Source organism: Sturnus vulgaris, chromosome 3 (genome assembly GCF_052056855.1).
Source record: "Sturnus vulgaris isolate bStuVul1 chromosome 3, bStuVul1.hap1, whole genome shotgun sequence".
NCBI lineage: Eukaryota > Metazoa > Chordata > Aves > Passeriformes > Sturnidae > Sturnus > Sturnus vulgaris.
The window spans coordinates 26,066,077-26,090,205 of NC_142245.1; the positions used below are offsets into that span (position 1 = coordinate 26,066,077).

The 24,129-nt window shown below is 39.4% G+C and overlaps 1 long non-coding RNA gene across 1 annotated transcript in view; it reads right to left on the bottom strand.

The window, feature by feature from the left end:
- Positions 1 to 2,392: 2,392 nt before the first annotated feature.
- Positions 2,393 to 24,129, bottom strand: part of LOC106857213 (uncharacterized) — a 280,912-nt gene continuing 259,175 nt past the window's right edge. Inside the window, exons 15-18 of the long non-coding RNA XR_015802218.1 lie at positions 10,795 to 12,837; positions 5,448 to 5,541; positions 4,987 to 5,298; positions 2,393 to 2,506 (exon numbers count right to left, since the gene is read on the bottom strand). This is a non-coding gene — a long non-coding RNA (uncharacterized LOC106857213). The remainder of the gene's footprint in view (positions 2,507 to 4,986; positions 5,299 to 5,447; positions 5,542 to 10,794; positions 12,838 to 24,129) is intronic.

The following is a 24,129-nucleotide window of genomic DNA, read 5'->3' on the forward strand; positions in this document are numbered from 1 at the left end:
AACCTCAAGTTTATTGAGGTAGTCTGTCAGTTTTAGGATGCCTAGTGCTGGAAGGAAAAAACGGCAGCCCAAGCCTGCAGATAACCTGTTTGACTGACCTCACTCTGCAGCTCTGAGTTTATTCACCACACACTCACATCAGTGAGCAGCTCAGGAGAGCAGCTCAGGCACACAGCCAGGGGTTTGCAGGGCAAGCCTGCTCAGCCCCTGCTTGGAGCAGCTTTAGGAGCCAGGAGCCACACCCTTGCTTCCTGTCAGAGCACAGCAAGCCTAGAAGTCACAAAACTTATCTACTGGTTACACTGCCAGAAATGTGCATGGGTGCACCCAGTCCAGCACTAATTAGTCCTTCTGGCACCAAAGCCTCAACCATCTCTGCCAGGCCAAACCATGCACTATGGGACTGACAGTCCTCCCGAGATACACACGGGGGCTGAGCAAACACCGTCAACCTTTCCCTCATCTCAGCCAAAATGCTCCCCTGTTCAGATAAGAACTGTGACTATTGCTCATCTTGGGCTGGGGAGGCAGTCTCACTGAGGACTTTGGAATATTTGATCCTCCAAGACCAGCAGGATTCATGAGATCTGAACCGAGTGCCAGGTAAACTTCAGTGAGTGTTTCCGAATCTGTGCCCTATCTAAGCTCAAACTTGCAATTCCTGGACAGCACCAAAAATGCAATTGCAACATTTCTGAGAGCAGAGCCCATAGTGCTGGGCTGAAGAGCCTCAAAGACTGCAGGGTCTTTGTGTAAGAAAATTGTACATGGGGAAGGCAATCTGAACAGCAGTTGCAGCTCTCTCAATATCCCTCCTGCCAGGAAGCCCTTCAGCTCCACCAAAAATCTGTATCTGTTGCCAAAGATTAACCATCACTGTCAAAAAGACTTCGAGAATTTTTCTGACTTAAATATCTGAAAGGTAGTAGAATCTCAGCTAATCATTCATCATTACTATCACTATGATATCTGCATTATATTTTTAATAGCACAAAAGCATTGTAATAATTATGAGGGCTACAGATAACTTGAAATCTGATATCCCAGAACAGCTGCTTGCAAATATTTCCTCATGTTACTCCACATTTATTTATCCTTTGATATAATTAAGCACTTAAATACTGTTGTTTGCTTACATACCAATACACATTTCTGACATGAATAAATACAAAGTGAAAAATAACAAATTGCTTATCAGGAAGGTACATTTGTTCTGCATTTTGAAGAACATCTGTAGAAGTCTGAAGGGCAGAAATCAGATCCCTGAAAGACAGTTTACCATGGCTAATTCTTAGAAAAAAACCAACCACTCACATGTATTTAAGAGGGCTAGGACAATTAATTTTTGCTGTAAGCCTCAGAGATTTCATTTTCAGAGAACTCGGCTAAGGATACTGCATTCTTAATAATTCTGAATAATCAGGTCCAATTGTCTCAAGTCAATAATTATGAAAAAATAGACCCTAAATTTTAGCCAAGTGCTTTACACGAATGCCTGATATTTCTCTCTCCTTGCTTTTAGTTTTAGATGCAGTCCACTGTTCACATTTCTAGGCATTAGCAGACATTTGATTGTTACTTTCCCCTCATGTTCAAACTTTTATGTCCTAGGCCAAGCTGTGGCATCAACTGTGCAAATGTAAACCAAGCAACTCTGTTCACTTGGGTGAGTTTCCATTAGCAAAGGCACAAGCAAGACCTGGCTCTCATATCTGATGTGCCTTAGCACTCTAATAACCTCATGATGGGGTCTCAGAACCAGAAATACTCAAGTGTTCATAACACTGTGCTAAATATGTGTCTAAGTCTATTCCAGCTCAGGCTTTTACTGAAGCACCATTTAAGAATTGTTTGGCCAAAAAAAAGGCTAGATTCTTTGACCCAATTTTCTAAATTTACCATGTGACTATATATTTTTCTTTCAATGGGCTGTACTCAGACACACATTCATTGCGATTTGTGTACACAGGTTTCATACACTCTGCCCTGTTTGCTTTCTGTGTAAAACAGAAGAGGTCACTGTATCTGAAACAAACCTGAACTTACAGCTAGACTAATAAGTAACTTGAATGCAAACAAATCAAGCAATCTTGCCCTAAAGTCAGCATGAACTAGTGGATTTTCCTCAGCGAACCCCTGCAAATGAGCTAAGTGGAAGAAGGAAAGCTTCTACTTTGGGGAAGACAAAGAGGAGCTTTTAGTCTGAGAAATGCAATCTCACACAAGAGCCACTCTGCCTAACCAGGTGACCCCACTTCTCTCTCCCAATGTCCACATGCTCCAGCAAACTCTGAGTCCCTTCTCCCAGCTCTTGGAAGGAGGAGAGAAGTTTGCTATAGGGAGAAAGACTTTATAGCTCACCAGCTGTGTGAACAAACTCAGACATATTTGGCTTCTGTGAACTTGGCTAAATCAATGAAACATCAGAGCTCAAACTTGATGCTTTATTTCCTTTAGTCTGAAGTTCTGCTTGCTATAAACGTGATCTGGAACAGCACGTGTGAGACTGTAAAGCAAAAAAGAAATGAAAACAAAATGTGATTGTACATGAGATCAATTCCATGCTGACGTGATAATACGTTCAAAATTCTCATTTCTGTAGAAAGCTGACCACAGGCACTTCATCAATCAGTATTTCGATTTGTAATGTGTTCCGTATGGTTCTCTGTCATTACTTAATGGGGAACATCCCCTCTGAAAACATTTGACTCTGAGCTCTGCATCGAGAGAGCTGCTCGTGTTTCAACCACGTTTCCCAGAAACTGAACACTCAGCAACATATTCATTTTAGTGACAGCCACCACTAATGAGAAACAGCCATGGCTTCGTTGAACCTTTTACAAGCCAAAGAAATTTATATTAGCAACAACGACAAAAAAATCTCAGATTCATTTACACAACAACTAAATCACTAGGATCTCCAAAATCTTTAACACCGTAAAGCTCATATTGGATTGGTGCTTATATTGGTCCTCTATTTTTTATTTTATAGTTTCTCTCCCTAGTTTTTTCTGTAAGCTTTTTTGCTGTTGTTGTTTTCTTTAATTTCCAGTTAGGCCAGTTGTTCTGACTTGTTCTGCATATCAGGAGAGGTGGTGGGAAAAAAGTGAGTCCATCAGAAGTAAAAAGCTCATACAACACTCAGTGATGGCATTAGATTAGAAGGACCTAAAGAAAGCAATTAGAAAATCTCTGGCATTTTGTTGGAGAGCTATATTATTTTCCTGCATCAGTTTTCTTTTCTCAGAACATCAGGGAATTACAACTCTCAAAGCTTCTTGGGTTTCATTGTTTTGTTTAAGGTTTGGGATTTTTTTGGGAGTTGGTTTTTTTGGGGTGGAGAGGCATTTGTTTGTTTTTTTAATAAAGAGGAGCAGCTGTGAAAAATTTTGATTTGCCAATATATGAAATGTTTTAAAAATTACTGGACCCACAAGCCATGCAAGTTATGAGGAAACTAAAATTTCAGACTACATGAAAACAACAACAGAAGACTGGAGGGAGCAAGAGTCATACCTTTATTTGGAAAGGTCACTACTGGTTGTTCAAGGCATTACTTTGAAATAGTCATTAAAAGCAAAATTAAAATCAAAATAATAAAATGACAGGATATTCAGGATGCCACTGAGTCAAATTAGCAGAGTTTCTACAGAGCAAACCGTCTCACTAATCTTCTAAGACTTATTTAAATCTACCATCAAGACATTGACAAGGAATAACTTATTTACATAGTGAGCCTGACAGACGCAAGGCAGGATACCAGGCAAGACACAGCTATGGTGAGAATAAGATTAGCAACTCTCTCAGATCGTGGGCCAGATTGTCCCTTACTCCCAAGGACTTCAGCAAGATTTGTTCCAAGAGTAAATGCTTAGAAATGGAAGGAAGGGTTTTACAACTTCTTAAATTTAAGTTATGATCTTCTTTAAGGCAGTGTACAAGAATTTCTAAAAAAATTTTAAATAGTATTATAATTAATAGTATTTTGACATCTAATCAAATCAAATTCAGAGATGAAAAGTCAAGTCATATACTAAGTTCAAAGCATGATTAATTAAAACTTCTCATTTTTTGAAACATACTTCAAAGGAATGCATTATGTTTCATCACACTAAGAAAGTTTACATTTGCCTCCTAAATTCATTGCTTTTAAAACAATGGTCCCTCCTGAACCTCAGTTTAGCCCCAATGGCATTAGTTCCATCTTCACTATAGAAACCAATAATGTTCTTGGTTTTTCATAAATAAAGAAAGAAATGAAATCCCAACCTCACAAGTGACACCAAGGCCACCTAACTATTTTTAGATTACTTACCAGATTCAAATGGAAAAAGTCAAGAATTCAATCTGTCAGGGTAGCAACCACCAAAATAAAAAGCCTTTTAGAAATAGCATGGCCTGAGCAGCTGAGTCTCTGAAAAAGCTTACCTAAGCAAGGACTTTTATAAAGGATCAGAATGTTTAGAGCACTTTGAAATATGAGAGAATAAAGTTTGAAAGTAGAAATCAAAAATCGTGCTAGCTAAAGAAAAACATTTGAGACAAAAGATGAGGAAAAAACACTAAACCTAGAAATGAAAAGAAAGTTCACAGATAGACATTAAACAGAGTTCAAAACATCTTGATGAGCTTTTGCAGGTTTACATAAAGGACATTTACTGACATTCAAGACATGAGTGGCATCATTTTAGAAGAAAAAATGGTAGACAATGAAAAACCAACAAAAAGAAAAAAACTTACAAGTTTGTCAATAGATTTCTGGAAGCCAAGGAAAAGGGAATACAATGTTGTAATGGATAAGTAAAGCATGGAGGACACTAAGCCCGAGCACCAAGGCCAAGCATCAACACAGCCTCAGAAAAAAAGAGAGCAAACTCTCAGGGCACGTGTTAATTATCAGGCTAATCCAGATAACCAACTTGCAGGTGCAAAAAATGAGGTTGAAAACTATGTTTTCTCAAAACAAGGAGCTGATTGGAAGCACACCTGAAGCTGACTTTTGGTGTGTGCCTCACCACCTTGCTGATCACTCAGATTATTCTCTTGACCTTTCAGTTGCCTTCATTCAGAAAGTCCATGTGTGTTGAACTGGGTCTCTTTTGTTTCATTTCACCTCTTGGCTGTCACAGAATGACTTTTCCATGTAAATGACTTTTCCTGGTAAAGAGCTTGTAGGCCTTATGCATCCCTTGTTCCTGTGGGGTAATCAGTGTGTTTCCCAAAGATGTCATCAGAGGTAAACTTCAAAGACTGCGTATGTTCAGGAGTATCTTCTTCTAAGCACTCAAAAATTTGCCCCTGAAAAACAGATTTTATGCTGGCTAAATTTTGAAGTGAAACTTTCAGAGATGTTCCACTTTTTTTTCAATAGGTTAAAGCTGTCAGCTGTTTGGAACCCAGAAATTGCAGCAGTGGCAGTGAAAGGTCTGCTGCTAACAATGTCCTACCTGAGCTGGTGCAAACAGGAGAATTATCCCAATCCTCCTGCCGTGATAGGGAGCAAGGTAGAAGTGCTGGACCATGCATATGCATAGCACTTGTCTGTCAGAGAGAAATTATTCGATGTTTAGTATACAAAAAGGTAAAAGTGAGACAATTATTATAATCACAATAGTAAATGTTTAGCCAGCTCAGATATAATCCTGTTCCCATTTCTTTTGAGAAAACTAGAAAGGCTACATATATGTATGTAAGTATTTCTAAATAACAGCAGCAGTAAATGGTAATCCCTTGGTACCAGAAAATGTGCAAAACATGTTATTTTTTTTTCTGTGGATTATTGCATTCATATTCAATGTCATAATATTGCCATTCTCATAGGAAGTGAACAAATTGAGAGAGCCAAATTCCGGCTAGTTGCTTGTGGCCACAATTTCAGAAATACGAACTTTGGATACTCTACCTATCCAAAACTGTCTTCTTGATTTTAGGTAGAGGGTACAGTTCAGGACTTTATTTCCTACAGCAAAAGACAAAACCCTGATGTTGGAGTAGGTAGGCATACTAATCCAACCAATATGAATGGGAACAGCATCAGGCTGAGATTTGGAAAAATGGCTTTCAGTTGTTTTTTCTTTAAAGGAGCTCAAGGCTTCTTACCACAGGTAAAGAAGAGCTTGCAAGGACCATTTTCAGTTTAATGCTGAACTGAATGGAAGCTCACCTTGCTCCTTCTGGACAAAATCGTGTCTCAGAAAAACACATGGGACCTTACTGACAAACAAGGGATAAATGAGTAGGAAGAACTCTTTACAATGCCTTCAGCAAGAAATTCCCCTTTCTATTTCAGTAGTTTATACCTCTCAGTCATACCTGGCAAGGGCAGGAGATACGGTGTGTGCCTATCACCTTTCATTTGCCAGGTACCTGCAGGGCACCAGCCTTGGGTTCCTGCTGCTACCATAGGTTTCCCATTGCTGATAATTAATTATTTATAACTAATGAGTGCTGTCCCTATGTTCCCATTACTTATTAGGATTATAGTTGTGACTACACTGTTGCAGAAGGCTAAATCTCAGCTTCCAAGTTGGTTTTTATCCACACAGGATTCTTCTTAATAGGTAAAACCAGACTTTGGCACAATTATTGGTCAGCATTACTCTTCCATTTCCAGAGCTATGTGGCTACACCATTCTGTCCACCACCAGTAATAAACTTACCTAGTTATTTAAGCAAGGACAGACGGGCTGCCACTCTCTTCGTTCAATCTGAGAGTAGAGAAAGTAATTTCTAAGCATATTATTGTTTTGGTTTGGGGTTTTTCATTCAAGAGTGAGGTAGGGGGTGACTCACATTCTGTTTGCAGTTCAGCAGCTGCCTCCTACTGTCCCCCTGAATCATCAGTTTGGATGCAGCATTTCTGCCTTGGTCTTTATCATTTGCAGAAAGGGCCTGATTAACCAGCCCTTGGTTTCACAGCCTTATAAAAAATTCTTGCACAATTGGGTCAGCCAGCTTTTGTTGAGAAGGGATGCAGTGAAATCTGAGAATTGGATTTCGAGGGGAATGTCTAGTGTCAAAAGGAATTTAATCACAATTATCTTTTCACTCCTTTTGGCATTGATTTAAGTACTTGCTTTGATATGAGGTTAGTATAGGAAAGAAGAACAGTCATTTTTAAAGGGATCTTTCTGCAGCCATAGCTGAATATTTTAAATAACTGCCATCGATGACATGTCAGCCTCTTTGGTATTCTGAACTTTCACTTAGTGTAGAATATCCTCTTAGTTCTTAAAGATCAGTATATATCTGTTGTGCTCAAGATTAATAAAAAGGTGGCATAAAAAGTGGATGTATAAACAACGAAAATTTGAAAACTTTGAAATAAATTTTTGAAAGGGGAATTGAAAACTAACAAAAAATTGATACAAAATTTCGGGTGTGGCCTCCTGTCATAGTCTTATTTTCCATGGTATCACCAACAAGGAATCCCTGTAAGCAGTTGCTGATGACACAGATGAATCAGAACATCAGAAGTGCAGGTTCAGGTCCCACATGTGAGATTTCAGAATGTTATTTTGACCCTCTTTTCATTAAGTGTATTGACAAGAACCTCCTAAACGCTTCTGGATCCAATCACAAGCTAAACTTTGTGAATGTGGCTTTGAGTGCATAAAGTGATTTAGGGACTTAGTAAAGACATCCTGATTTTCAATACATGAGATGTTCACTGTCGGGGTCTGAGACTTATGCCCCATTATTAAGCCTGACCTTTAGCATGCCCTGATGTTCAGCATCCTCCAGTAACTTTGAGAGGGAATTTATGCCATGCTGCTTGCCCTATGTGACTAACATAGCAATGGGTTGATTTTCAGTTCTTGTTATATGCCCTCTCCTTAAAATGTACTCTACAACAACAGCTATTAGTGACAAAAATAATAATCACCCTCCTAATTTATGTTATTAGTTACATGGAATTACAGGTCATAATTTAACATTGGCTCTGCCCATAAAAATGGTAATTGTCCCCCAAAATGCAAATTAATTTTATGTCTAAGAAGACTGCTAAGCAACAATAAAAATGTCATATTTATTAGGATTAGCCCACTTAAAGGGAATACATGAAGCTTCATAAGTCTTATATTGCTTATGCAATATGCAAACACTAATTTTTTATCAAATATGTGACTTGACATTAACAACCTTTTCAGTGTGTCAAAGTAGGTGTCACTATTAAAGAGCAATTATTGAATATATTCATCAAAATGTGAGAAACAGAAAACCTTAACTTGGTAAAATACAGATAAATATCTTCTTGGCTACCACTGTTTTACTGATTTTATGCTAATTCCAAAATAAGTAAAAACTTATGCCATGGTATATAAATATAATCTATCAGAATTATACAGGTATAATAATAGCTATTTCTTATTTAATATCATCCTTCTATAGACAGTAAAAGCAGAAAAGTATACAGATCTCTATTCTTGCTTATAGAGTTCAGCATGAAATAACCAAATTGTGATGAAAAGCACTCTCATGCTTGATCAACATGGCATATTTTAATATACAGGCAGCATGGTGCTTCTGACATCTTTCAATCATACTTTTCTGTTTTCAAAATATTTAGATATTTTTAAAATGTGGTGCCAGGTACTTTAGTTAGACTGATGTCACCTAATAAGCCTTATTGGAATTCAAAACATCGCTTTTCCACATATCTTTAATCATTCCCTGAGTACAACACACACATATGAATCTTTTGTTACGATAAATAAGAGAAATAATTTCCCAACATGGCACACATTTATTTAGGATTCACAAAGCCTTCCATTAACAATCTGTAAGTATATTTCCCTGAATTTGTTCTGGGGAAGTTAATGCCCCAAAATCAGCATTTTCCACAGCAGCCCCACGGATGGTGCTGAGCCAAAGGCACAGCTGTTTGAGCAGCTCTTTGTGTGGGTTACCAGGGAATGACCACAGAAAGCCTGTTTGTGTGCTTCTCTGGGGGAAGGGCTCCTGCACATGCACTGAAATGTATTTTCTACTCATGTTGTACAATCTCCTTCCAAGTTTTGAATCTCCTGGCACATTTTTATACTTCCTGATGACCTCATCATCATCATATAAAACATGACTTGAAGAAAGAGAAAACAGGTGGGGGCTCAATTTTAGTGCTTCCCATTCTGCCCTCACTGCTCCTTCCCACCAGGCTGCCTTCCTTTTCCTCCTCCCTCCCCACTTCAGTTACCCAACAAAAACCAACAAGTGAAAAACTAACCAAGGAAATGTTTCATAAGAAAAAATTCCATGGCACCCTCTCCCTGACACACACACACACACAAAAGGCAGCTTTAGTAATAACCACAACCATCCAGTAAATCCAAAAAAAGCCAACATAATGAACATACAAAAGTGTGAACTGCTAAACTGTGATATTCAGTTAGTTCTTGGCAGATCTGTTTTAAAATAAGTAGGGTTGACATTCGATTAGAAATAGACACTTTTTCTTTCTTTTTCTTTCTCTTTTTTTCTTTCTCTTTCTCCCCCTTTTCTCTCCTCTTCTTTTTTTTTTTTTCCCTAGAAATGAATTATATTTGAAGCTCACTGGAGCATAGATAAATGCGAGCTAACATAATTTTAACTTGATTACATTCTGCAGTGATATATAGAGGCACATAGCTACAGTAAGTGATTCCATGGAGAGAGAGGGGGAGGGAGAGAGGGAGGGAGGGGAAAGCCCTCTGCGAATATGATAAGGAAAGCTGGGATGAATTGTGGTCTCTGTTCTCTGTTATCCAAGGGTGGCTAGCTGCTGCTGCACTAAAGGCCTTTATTCCCTGCCTGTGGGAAAGTGGTGGGCGAAGGCTGCATTCTCAGTTACACTGCACATGCAGATTTTAATTAGCTGGATTAAAAACAAGACCGTATCATGTCCTTTAGCAGTATTCTATCTAGAAACAAAAGATTTTCTTTCCTGGCTTCTGCAAGCAGCACAGTACAGCATTAATAAAAAAAAGGTCATGGCAGTTCAAGATGAAAAGTCACACATGATAGAAATTCTATGTGAGGGGGACATCATGTTTATCTCTGTGATAAAGGAGCTCTGTCCAGGCAGGTCAGCATGCCATGCCTCAGCAATAGGAAAATATAAACATATGGAGTGGATAGATGGTGGAATGGGGAGTTTGGAAAAGTGAGTTCAGTTGTGGAAGTAGAGAAGGGAGGGGGGGAGGAGAGTGAATTGTTTGAGAGAGAATATAAGCTGAAAGGATCCAGCTTTAAAACAGCCAAAGAGGGTCAAAAAGAGCCTGAGATGAAGCCTGGGGTGATGGCTGCAGAGCACAGCTCAGAGCCTGTGCAGGGTGAATGAGCATTGAGCCAGCAGGCAGGGACTACCAGCCCAGGCCACTGGGCTACATCCTTGCACACCAAAGCCCACTCATGCATGGCCAGAGCCTGGACCTTTCTTCCACAAAGAGACCATGGACTCATCCCTGGGTCGAGCTTTAAAGCCTCCCCAGATTGAGTGTTTGGGCTGAGACTGGGGTTTTTATGTTTTATTTGGACCACCACAACTATTGTGTTGGGGGTTTGTATCTTGGGTTTTTGTTGTTTTCTTTTCTTTTTCTTTAGTGGGGAGCCAGGCTTTCCCCCAGTGAAGGCCAAAGGAATCTTCATGTACTTCCAAAGGAGGGTTAGCAACTCCCTAACCCACAGCCTCCAAGGCTTTGCCCTGGAATGCACTGAGCTCTTTCAACACCACCGTTATCAGTAGGAGGGAGATGCAAGACCTCCTCAGTTTCTCATAAGATCAGACTGCAAAAATAAACACATTATGGCCTTACAAACCTTAACTGATGCACTGGTCTCAGCAGAGCCACTGCCATATGCAAGCATCCATGGGAGAGTGCTTGGAGATTGAGGGGCAAGACAGAAAAGGGAAGGAAAAGGGAGGAAAAATTAGATAAGGCTAAATGTTTCTCCTCTGCTTTACCATACTTCCTGCTTTTCAAAATCCAGCTCAGAGAAAATATACCAATTTCTGAGTACATCATTCTGGGTAACAACTTGTTTCTTTGCTTCATAACATTTTCATTAAATAGGATTTGCACAGCCTGGGCCAGGTAGGACTATGCACGTGTAGGGCTCTACAACCTCTTTTTTGAGACTGATCCATGAATAGGTCAATTATGAAACAGACTTTGTACCCAAAAAGGAACACTGGGTAAAAGCACACAATCAAGTTCTGATAGTTCAGCAAGGTGCTGTACATCAGATGACCACATTAATTAAGAGTACACTTATCCTCTAGCAAACCTGAGGCAAAATATGCATTGCTTTAAATGTTGTTGAAATCAGTACCTGTCAGCTTCAGAAATTCAAACATATGCCTGATGTCTAAGAAGAGTAAGGGCTAATGCTGGAAGTTAAATAAGGGCTAGTTTCTGTATAAAACAATACCATTTTTTCATTCTGGGCAGCAATTCAGGGTAGTAGTTACCTACCAAACTGATAACACAATGATTAAATTGTCCCAGTTCTGCTGCTGCTGCTGCTGCTGAGATCATTGGAAAATCATGGTTTAATTCAATACACGTAGGTAATTTTCTGTAATCTCAGTAATACAGCATGGCTTAATATAATAATTTTGTACGATGAGCTTTTTAAAACTACTTGGCCTTCACTGCCATTTATCTTCAGATTAGAGAAAAAGATTCAGGCATTAATTGCCTGATTCTGATTTATATTGCTGCAGGCAGAAGTATCTCACAGTACTGTGAAGTACAGTGTTCCATAGGATAATTGGGATACCATTGCACAGAGTTAGCTCTAGAAACACAGAGCACGAGCTCCCCAAACTACCTCACAATGTATGAAGGACATATCAGGCTTATCCAAACCCAGCCCCAGAGCTCTGACTTTGAAAAGATCCTGATATAACAATGTACTCATGTTCTTTCGGCAGAGTTTAAAATAAATTGCCTTCCCAGACATATGAAATAAGTTGCCACAGAAATCAAGGGGAGTTCCATGTTCACACCAGTTTAGCATGCTTATGTGACCTCAAGCACCTGGTGTGTTTGTATCTCAACACCTCACTGCTTTTTAACCCTATATCCAAACAGGGCACTGGTCACACAAGCTCTTAGCAACTTGCTCAAAGCCATAGGAGATCCTTCATCAGGGAGGAGAGCTAAAGCTGGCTTTTCCAGAAGCTCAGCTTGTGTGAAAAAATCTCTTGGTAATTCAAAACTAACAAGTTTTGTGCAGGCAACAACCCAATTTTATTATTCTATGAGATTTCAAAGATTTTCAGTGCTCATTTGGTAAACGAAAAAATGAGAAGAATAATCCAAATGTGAAGGAGGTGAACAACCTAATGATTATACTTCTCAGCAGCTTCTGGTGGCTGAGGCCAGAAGGAGTTTCCTGTTGACTCCTGGCAGAATTACTGAGGTTTCCCTCTGACACTAAATAAACTAAACAAGACCAGCAAGGCATGGGCCTGAAACCATCCATACTACTAAACTGGTCCCTGGCATGGTTTTGGTGCAAGCCTGCTAATGCTCTTCCAGACAATGTCAAAGCACAGCTTGGGTATTGACCCAGGTCAGGCACCACCTCCAACAGATATTTTGGATGTGGCCACCGTGATTTGGAGGGCAAGAGAGTTTAGCTGTGTGGATTCAAGCTCTTTCATGCCAGTTGGCCTCCAGGAAAATTCTCTGATTAATTTTGTTTAATAGTTTAGATGTAGTCAATGCAATGAAGTTCAGGTCTTCCTTTCCTTCCAGTCTTGCAGGAGCCAGCAGTCAGTGCTTCCAAGTGTTGGCAGTGTGACATGGCATTCAGCAAGGTGGCAGAAGTGACATGAGTTGACCATGCAGCTCTCTGAAATGCAACAGAGTTCATTATATTTTTAAAGGAAAGCACTGTAATGGAGGGAATGGATCGAAACAGATCCACTAGAAGTAATAAAGAAACCAAAATAGAAAATGATACAAACAACTGAAAAATGAACAGGCCAATTAGCTTCAATTAATTTGGGGCTAGTTCTCCACATTATAAAGCTGTCTGCATAATCAATAAATAAATAGACAGTATTTTTTTATAAACACACACTGTGAGATTATGTAAATTCCAGGTACACTGTAACAGCAATAAAAATAGCAAGCATTACTTTAAGTATAACACAACCTGGTAGATTCTAGATGGAAGAAAACATTTTTAAACAAAGACCTAGTTTAAAGCAATAATCATCAACATGAGGCTTATATATAGTGTGTGGCAGCTGTAACAACATTCATATCTCAGTGTGCCTGGTCTTAGGCAGAGCAAGGGAAGTGCTGAAAACAGTAGCATTCCTCATGGATCTGCTCCAGATCCCACAGAAGTCGGAGAGAATCTACACTCCATGCTTGCTTTCACACTTGGGCAGCACAGCTAATGTTGAGCAAACAGACCACAGCTATGTGGCTTTCCCAGCAAGCCAGGCACATAAGAAAAAATATCTGTTCCCTCCCTAAAGTCAGGATTTGGGAGAGGGGGAGGAAGAGAAACACAAGTGGCACTACAGGTACCTGGTTCTTTCAGCAGAGTCTATCTTGCACTGACCCTGACAATTGTAAAAGCTTAGAAGCCCCCCAAGACCCATTGGGTAAATAACCAAGGTGGAGGTTGTTCTGGGGGGAGAGAAGGGAGTATGGTTTTATTTATTATTATCGTTAAAATGATGTTGCAAAACATTGTCCCTGCTAGAAATGATCATAACAAAATATCAATTCATCAAAACGAACATGAGTCTTGGGCTCAGCTGGCTTACATGTTCTGGAAAGGTCATTAGTTTAAAGTTTCTGCTGCTGGGAACTGAGAAACAATGCCATCTCTCAGGAAACAAATCCTTTTTAATGCTGCCCTGCCCTCCTGATGTTCCTACCACACTTCAGATTGTGTTAAGGAGGAAGAGAAGAGAGCTGATCTCTTCTCCAAAGAATATGGCCATTGCACTGGGAAGAAGACAAGGGCTGGCTGATGAGGAAGATCATTCTACAGCTTCCCAGTGACAGACTAAGGACTCTGAAAAATGAACTCTGGCAATTTAAGCAATACACCAGACAGATATCAAAAGCACACGTGCTCTTCCATATCCTCAGCCTACATGAGTTAAAGATCCTAAAGGAGAACTCCAGCAGGAAAGGCTGTATCTACCTAGCAGAGAAGCAGACTGAAAGTTTATTGTGCTCAGCTTGCTCAGCTTTCCCACAGCTTATTTGAGCTTATTTTGTCTCAACATGAGTCAAGCTAAGAGCACAGATTCTCATTGCTTGATCAGATGCTTGCACTCAGATGTTTTTTCCTGCCTACTCTACACTAGGAAGTCAATATGAGGTAAGAAGGAGCACAGGAGACCTCACATGGTGGTGCACGTTACATTGAAGAAATGGTAGTCCATTGTGTGCAAACTTACACTGAGGAGAGATGACAGCAGGTAAACTAATTTCCAAGTCATGTCTAAAATTACTAATTCTACCTTTTTAGTTGCTTCTGTTTTTAAATTTAGCAGCATTTTTTAGATTTAATTTCAGCTTGGTGGTATCTATTCCAACCAAAATTATGCACAAATATGGACTTTGTAAACCTCTGACCTATATTTCTGATCTGAAACCCCAGGATTACCTCAGTAAGTGAAAATCACTGGAGAAAAAATAAGAAAACAACAAACCTCATAACCAATATTAAATTATAAAATAATGCCACAAACGAGAAACCGAAATAATTTTTGCAAAATGTGTTCTCTATGGATCTGGATTTAACAAAGATTTTCTTTAGGGCTTAGAACTGATACTACTGTGGCAAGCACAATGGAAAGACGCTTTGTTTCAGTGCAGGTTTAAAGCTGTGCTACACAATAGCAGCGCTGGTGTCAGGTCTTTGGGAGCAATGTTGTAAATCAGGACTCATTCCACCAAAGTCAATGGAGCTAAATGACCGTAAAAGTGGTGTGAGAGAGAAATCAGATTGTTAACCTCCAAGGAGAGCTTGCACTTGTCTCACAACCTGCGTTTGGTCAGGCTGTGTTTTATTCATTCAGAGCGTAAAATGAGAGCCTCAAACTAGGAAATAAATATTTGATTGTAGCTGAGCTATGGTTGATGTCATTTCATGATACTAACCTTCTAGCATTAACTTCTCGGCCCATATCCAATAATATTGCCTGAATTTGAATGGAGGTGTCTGATTCTAACCTCAAACAGCAACTTGCACCATCTTCTGACCACAGTCTAATGATATGAAAACCCAAAAGCAACTGCAAGCTTCCTTTTTTGACCTGGAAGAGAAACCTGACAAGGTTTCTCCAGAAACAAGAGAAATTACTTACCTCTCAAATCCTGGTAGTAGATTGATTCTGGTTCTTTTTCTTGGAAAAAACTGTGTATTTTATGTTACACTACTATTGAAAACAGGAAACTGAGGCCAGGAACCAGAACCTCAGAATATCTACCATCCCCTCTACTTTTTGAATACAGGCTTTACTTTCTATTTTATTACTCGGAAGATAATTTTTGCCTAAATTTCCAATGGGCTGAGGTGCATAATATTGAGTGCTGGCTGCTGGAAGGGATTCCTCCTTCAGGAGCACTGAGGCACTGTAAGTTCAAAACACAGGTATTAAGGTTGTCTAAACTGCCCTGCAGAGGGCATAAAATCCTCTGAGTTCAGGTAATGTGGCCCTATGAATCCATGGGCCATAAGGATAATTCCTTCTTAAAATGGACCTTTAAACTCCATGAGAACTCTGTTGAGTCATCCCAATGCTTGCTAGCAGGCAGACAGCACACTGCATTTCAAGAGTCCTTTTGAGGGAAAGAATAACAATGTCGAGGATGTTCAGAGTGAATACCGAGCACACCTCTGACCCCTCACCTCCAAAAAGGCACAGCAGAAGGAGGAGAGCTAAAGCAGGGTGCAACAAGGATTATCTGGCATGCTTCTCTACATGGAGAGTTTACGTGGCAGAGGACTCCTTGGCTTGGAAAAAAAGATGACTGATGAGTAGTTGACATAAAACTACTAAAAATCAAGAAAGCATACAGGAAAAAAATTATTCAGCATTTCTTAGACCATAAAATTTACAAAGACTTAGGAGGACTAGGACTTGCTAGACCAGGAAGAATAAGGGACACACTGTTTTATTTTATACAGACACTCAGTGTTGTAAAGGCCAAAACTGTAAAAGACCCGAACAAAATACAGTCAGATATACTCTAAAAACAAGGACCCACAAAGGGATACCGACCATGGAGTTATGGATTCCTTCACCCTTTCTTTGCATGTATTTTGATGATGGGATCATTTCACTCTGCAGAGATTCCAAAGTTCATATAATTTGATTAATTTTTTAAAAAAGTTACTTAATATTGCTGACAGTCCAAGTTATACAGTAAGATAGCAGTTGTACATACATATTCAATGGAAAAATTATTAACTACATATTAAGAAACTGCACATCCAGATCTGGATTTCAAGTTGTTAAATGATCAGAGGTATCTGGAACATATTTAATGATTTGAGTCATTAGCTATATGCTGTGTAGCAATTTAATATACATCAGGGAGTATGTGCAAAAATTGTTTAGCATGGAGCTTCTGATTTCTGATTTCCAGCTACACTGTAATTTTAAGGCATTTATTCATGCACTTTGGTTTTGGCCCTTGTATGTGTAGTGGAAAATCATGATAAAAGAGCCATCAAAATTTTGAAGAAAAAAGCAAGGACAATAGGCTTGGGAGGTTTTTTTAATATTTTTTTTCCTTCACTCAGAGATCCTAGAGAGCAAAGGTAAGCCCAGAATTTTTGCAACTCCAGCCCATAAGCCTCGGTCACTGTACAAAGGGGAGGGAGAAAGATGTTGGAGAGGAAAGGGAATAAGCCCTGGCCTGAGCCAAGCAGGTGCATTCCAAGGGTTTCACTGAGCTTGCACCATGGCTGCCAGGCTACCCTTGCACCAAATGTCCTTTCTACCCTGTTTCAGTTTCTGTTTTATCCAGGTGTTAAGAAGCTTTCTGTTTTATCACGGGGTAAATCTAGGTTTGGCAGATAGAAAAAAAAAAAAAAAAGTGCATTTCATTTTCTCTGGGAAATGTAAATAGCATCCACCCAGCCAGCACCACCAGTTAGTGTAACAGCAGAGAAAGCTCTGGTTGAAATCTGGATTTTGCCTCCTGAGTGGCACATACAGATGAAAAAAGTAAAATAATTACTTTGAAAAGGCTCATCCATTTATCTTGCTGGCACAAAGACCTCCTTTACTTTATGGGATCTTAAGCATCTCGATTCCCCTTTTTGATTATGTAAAAAAAAAAAAAAAAAAAGATGCTACTATGCAAAAAAAAAAAAAAAGCAGCAAACTCTAAAAGCATTCAGAGAGGGAGCAGTAGCTTTAGCCTTCTGTTTGTGCAATTCCAATAGGTGTATTTAAATGTAAATGCTACCCTTTCACCCTTGAGCCACCTATTCTTGCAGCCAGCAGAAAGAGAGCATTCATGGTATAATGTCTTTATGAGGACAGATCTTATACTTAATTTCTCATGTGAATCCAACTCCTTTATAACACATTTTTGTGAGATTAAAAGAACAATATTAGTCTAGTGGCTCAGCAGCCAGATCACTGCTCTGTCACATGGGAGAGTGGGTTCAAAGGGATGGCAGGCAACTGTGCTGGGAAGTGCTTGATGGAAACTGCAGCCACGGAAAGATTCAGTCCTCCACTCTCACAGAATTGTTTAACTTCACATTATCTCCTCCCTCGGGCCAGACAGAGCCTCTCTCCCTCCAGCTCCTTACTGGAAACCATCCAGCTGCTGCTCCCTTACACAGAATTATTGGAAGGGTTTGAGACCCCAGCTCTTTAAACCATTTTCATTAGCCTGCATTTGCACAGTAGGGAGGCTTTTCGAGAAGGAGAAGGAACTTTCTGAGGAGGCATTTCCAGACTAAGTTCTTTTGCCTGCCCAGTTTCACTCAGTGCCCAGGAGCTGTCACTCCATGTGTCTGTGCTCATGGCATGGCTGTGATGCACAGCCCTTGAGCAGAGGCACGATGTGCAGATAAGAGAGAGAGCACAGCTCCAGTCCTGATATGTCAGGGCAGAGTCTCACAGAGACACTAGGGAGCCCTAAGTGCTCTGCATTAGGAGATTTATTTCTCGAGTGGGGAAAAGCCTCACTCCATTTTGGCTAAGCAAGTTGAAAAATAAATTATTTAAGCAGGGGCCAAGAAAACTGTATCTTACTTTATCCCTACTAGGTCAAAATAAGGCATAATTTTTTTTCCAAATAATCTTTGTGCCTCAGTCTGGAACATGGTTACATGTGACAGACATCAGACTTTGGCTTCATGACACCTCCATGCAAGAATAAATACATTTTGGAGCATGGCCCTGAGGCAGCTGCAAGACAGCTGTACTGTGCACCGGTGTATGTCCAACCCTGATTAGTAGAATTATTATTCCTTTTTTTGATGCTTCTCAGAGGACACAGTGATAAGGGGTCTTTATGCAGAGTGACATTCAAATGCTTAACAATATGATATTTTTCTCCCTGGACCTTACAGCCCAAGCACAAGCCATGTTATTTTCTCCTTCTTTAGCAGCTCTGTGACGCAGGACAGAGAGGTCTGTGTATGCCGCAAGCACCAGCCCCAATGTCAGGCATCCCACTTACTCCCCTCACTTCCCCTTCCCTTGATACAGAGCATATGTTTCATTGTGGCACCAAGCACAGGAAAACGGAGGGGAAATAGCCTATTATTTTAGGAGGTGCAGGACCAAGCACCTGGAACAGTGAAATACTTGGAAAGCACTTCTGTAAATGTTTTAGGCTGTAATATATTAAACAATTAAGAGGTGTTGGTATTTCTCTGCTCAAGGGCATTTACACAGGGAAGTTCTCTTTAAAGGCACCAGAGCAGAATGTGTATGGTCATGCTCTTTAAAACAAAACCTACCTGTTTTTTTCCCCCCACCCCCTTTCAGCAAAATGTCCAAACTTCAGCTGACATGCTCTTTCAGCAGAGGAAATTAAGCCAGATTATTTTAATGCTGTTTTAGATTGTTAACTTCTCAAAAAAAAAAGCCAAAAAGGGGCGGAGGGGAAGGAAAAAAAAAATCCAAATAATAGAATTAGTTACCTTGAAAGTTTCATTCAGGTAATTTAGAAAATTGTTTTGCTAATAATCTTAATGCATTGCTTGTGTACCCAGGACTGTCAGCACTACAGGTTACCACAGGTTAGTCAGTGAATTGCTGATACCAGCTGCAACCAACCCTTAAGAAATTCTGTATCTCTTACGTCTTTGCTTCTATTTTCCTGACAACAATACATGAGTCGCTATGCAACACGAAATTAGCATGAAAGAATAAGAACTTAATATTGATATTTCTCAGCCAAGAACACAGCCAAAATTAAGGGCAGTTAATGAATGCCTAGTTAATTCTTAGAAAGCTCTTCTTCATGCTCTTTATAGCACAGTGAAATGCAAGTTCTTTTAGACAGGTACACAGACAGAGATGCTCACACACACATACATGCCCCACGCATAGATAGCCTACATAGACATATGCACATTTAGATAAATTCCAAATAGACAGGCTCTAGGAAGCTTTGTAAGAGAAACAAGAAAAAAATTACCTACTGGTCTCTATAACACCAACAAGTCTCTGGAAAAACTTCAGAATTGCCTGTTCAAATATTTTCTAAGATTATGTTATCAATCGTTCTCACCAAAATATTTTTCTGACCGAAAAAATGAAAAAAAGCTGACTTGATAGAACCTAAAAATTGTTAAAAGTGGAAAATGCCTGCTTCAAGTTTCTTGTAAGAAAACAAATACAGGAATTGGCAACTTCTGTGCAGTTTTAGCTCCGAAGAAATTATGTCAGGCTTTTGCTTTAATCACTTATATCAGGGCAGCCCATCAGATTAAAGAGAAGGAAAAAAAAAGTATTAAAACTTAGTGAGTTACTGGAATCTTCTGGAACTGAAAACTATACAGATGGTCTGCAACATATTTGTATAGAAGATGCTCAATTGTTGATGGGTTCCCAACTATTATAGTGGCATGGTAAGGAGGCAGATACTGGGCAGTGAGCACTGAGCAACTGTTGTCACTGAGCCTTCCCCTCTTGGCTGCATCCCCACTTGCCCAACGAGCAGTTTTGGTCTCCCAGAGCAGAGACAAAGGTTGCTTTGGAGAAGCCGGGAAGCCTAAGAACACCATGTAGATTTAGGGCTGGATAGGAGGTATTGTGCAGAGGCCATGCCCATTACTCATCCGCTGGCAACGGGCTCTCTTCCTTTTGTCTGGAAAGACGGTAAACTTTCAATGCCATCTGAAAACAGAAGGCCTTTCACAGAGTGCAAGAACTCTGCCATCTCAATCATGTGAAAATATTGTAAACACTTTCCCAGCCCCCATTCAGCTGTCCAAAAAGCAGAGTTAGAAAACACCAAACAAAACAGGAAGGAAAGAAAAGGGTGTGCATTGCGCACTTTGGTTTAATTTATATTTTTTACTCTGAATAGGAATTTTTCTTGGAATTTTCCTTTTTTTTCCTTAATGTTAGTGAACAGGGTTAAGTAGCTATTATGGAGAAAAGGCAGTTAAAAGCCTATTCTATGTTTTATTTAGAGGAGGAAAAAAAAGGGTCCAGTGCCCAGCAGTTTCCCTCCAGCAGAGCAGGTCTCATATTTCCTTACAGCCCCTGCAAGAATAGATTTCAAATGTGCTACGGGACTTGAATTTCTCTTTCAGTACTTAGGTTGACCCACCCCCGTGAACTTTTTCCAGGAGAGTCTTCTCCCCAAACATTTAAACATCACAAGTGTTGCGTTACTGATATACCACAATATGTACAGAGTGGGAAGGGGTTCACATTCACAAAGAAGAATATGTTCAGAAAATATCTGCATGTGTGTACATATATATGTTTACATGTATATCAGACAAGCAACATATGCAAAAGTATACGTGCCATTTGCACAAAATTCTCAGGCTACTGGCTTGCCTGATCACACCTTTCGTTGTGCTCTTGCTCTTTTAACTCTTGAGAGTTGTTTTCACAGATATTTTCAGCACAGCACTAAGTTATATGAAAGTGATGTCGTTCCTTGCTCAAAAAAAAAGTTGTGCTCATTCCACGGAAGCCAGGGACTACTTGAAATTTCGCAGTAACTTTGTACCATGGTAACTCATTAGCACCACAATTCTTCACTATTTGAAGTATGAGGTTTTCATTTAGATTGGTCAGCTTAACACCAGAGAGGGGCAAAGGAAAACAGCTCTGCTCATGGAAAATACACTTTGTTCCTTTTTGTTCAGTTTGGTCCTGAGTCAGTCCTGAACCGAGCACAAGTAGGTGAGCCTGGATGTATTCCTGCTCCCTCAAAGGCAAACGCTCTCCTCCTGACTTCCAGAAGGATATGTCACTCCTACCTTATTTCTTATGAGTATTCAACAAACAGTGCACACTGATGGAAATGAGTCCTCAACAGCACAGTGAGAACTGACAGCTGTAGGAGCACATAATGTACAGGGGAGGCTCTTTCACCTGAGTTCCCTTCACTCTGCAAATGCAGACAGTTTGCATAAGTAAGAAAGACTTTCTTACTTAAATAGACTGATACTACATGTCTTCCATACACTATAAGAAAAGAGGCTCATAGGTTAGAGAGTTAGGAAAAGGAGTTGCCAATAACTGAAGTAGGGGTTGATAAACTGCCCAACATTATAAATTCTCAAATGCATTCCTTGGGACTGCCTTGCACATGCTATCTCAATACTCCCCTCCTCCCCTCTGCATTTTATAAAAAGAAGCTGCAATAAATTAGAATTTTATGAGACTCCAAATAAAAACCTTCACTAAAATTGAAAACAAGACATGGATGTAGAAGCATATGGAAGGTTTATGAGAGCAAAAGAAAAAAAATTATCCCAAGGCAATAAAAAACCTGTCTGACTCTTTCTTGGTCTTCACAAACCAAGAATTACTAGAGACAGATGAAGAAGTTTTGAACAATACAGTACTGGTACATCTTCCAGCAAAGAGACATTCTAGATTTTATTTATTCTTCTGATGCAAGGCAGCCTGGTAAGAACTACTCAAAGGCACATTTTCTCAATTTCTTTATAAAATACTTCAAAGTTATACATGGAAATGAGATACCTTTCTGCTTTGATCCTTGGTACAAGGCTAACCAAGCAGAAGTGGCTTCCTGGCCTTTCATACAGTTTTCTTGGGAACTAAACACTGCACCCTCTGAATTCTTCCACTAGCACTTTAAGCATTTTATGGAATAAAGGCAGTTTTGTTTAATTTATATTTTCATCTTTGTTCCAAACCTCAGAGTAATTAATTCTGGCCACTGTATATACAGTTTTACTCCTAATTCTTTCTTTTTCCCCCACTACTTCTCCAATCCTCACTACTCCCTGCTTCCAAAATGATGTGGGTATGGATTTTGTTTAGCTAAATGATAGAGTGGCTATGAAGAATTGTTTTGCTTTATTTTTAAATACAATACTCCACATTCCAGACATTTCTGCCAAACACAGAGGTTTGAAAATGAAGAATTGTCCAAGCGATGAAATTCGGGTCTGGTTCTAAATTGACTAATACTCTAAGAATTTTTAGATTTTTTTCCTCTCCAAAATGACTGAAACCTGGGGGCTAAGTTATAGGAGTATGGTTTAGAATCTTATGTTAGAAGTGAACATCCTGTAGTACATTTTGTTCTTTGAAAATAAATGCAGGTTTTACTCAGTGCTGAAATAAAGCCTCTAAACTTCTAATTTTCATTTATACAGGATACAAATGATACTGACCCATAACAAAGAATATTATATTGGCTTAGAAGTATACTGATTTTACACTTCTTCTAAACTGATCAGTTGTGAAATGGTTAAAAGTTGTAGCCATTAAATTATCCTTGTTTCTGATACTCAGTTAAAATTTTATTCAAAGTGTGTGCAATGGATGGCAAGGATTGCTCATCATGCCACATCCATCAGCTTCCAAAGGCAAATAAATTCTGGAAAGAAGGTGAGAAAACAAAGTAGAGAAAAATCTTATATCAGAGTGGGAGAAGTGTTTTTACAGAATAGACAAACTCATGGTCTAGCAAGGTGATGCTCTTACACAGAAACTGTAGAAGCTGCCCAGGGCCCTGCACTCACAAAATTCACTCTGTCTTAGAAACCAGAATGTACCTAAATATTACAGAAACAAATATCTGAAGATGCCTGGGGTTTTGCACCTTTCCTTTCAACACAATCTTACTGAAACTCAGGAATCCTCTCCTCAGTGCTATGACTTAAACAAACACCATTGAAATATCATTCTCTCAAAAGATAACAAAAAAATATTGTGACCCACAATTCGTTAAGAGCCCTTGTTTGCATGGTACCTTATAGAAGTTGAGAAGAATTAAGATTCTTGGGTCTTCTTCTACATTAGAAAGGAGAGGTGATGAGAGAGGAGAGATGAGAGATTCAGAACTTGAATAGGATTGTGCTGAATTCTATTTTATTAGTTTTGAATGTCCTTTTAAATTTCTATTTCAGCCCAGTCCCTGGTTTCCTGTGTGTAGTTCCACTAACTCATTCAAAACATTCTCCCCGCTATCTGCAGAGATGGCAGAATACCACTATTTTCAGATATTGAACAAGATATCCATAATTATTCAAAGAGGGGCCTATAAACTTAGCTACTGAATAAAAACAAATGATACATTTTTCTTTCTGCCATAGACAATGTACTGATGAACTTAAATAATTCTACAATAATTGATGTTATGTATTTCAGAGTAATGACTTTATTACATTATTTATTACAATAGATGAAACAAATGTTGACCTTTTCAATTTTTTTTTTCTGGAAACCATTCCTAATGATTATTCTTTCATTCTAATTATTTAGCCACATAAAATACTCATACCTAAACACTGCAAAAATTAAGAGCACTACAGGGAAAATCAAGCAGTCCTGGGGGTCTGTTAAAATCTTGTGAATGCCAATCCCAAGCAAAGGCAGGATGAAGGATGGTGCCCAGCTGGAGCTCACACCTTCCATCAGTGGTGGAGTGGCCCTGAGTCCCTCCCTGAGGCACACAGCATTCTTCTCTGAGG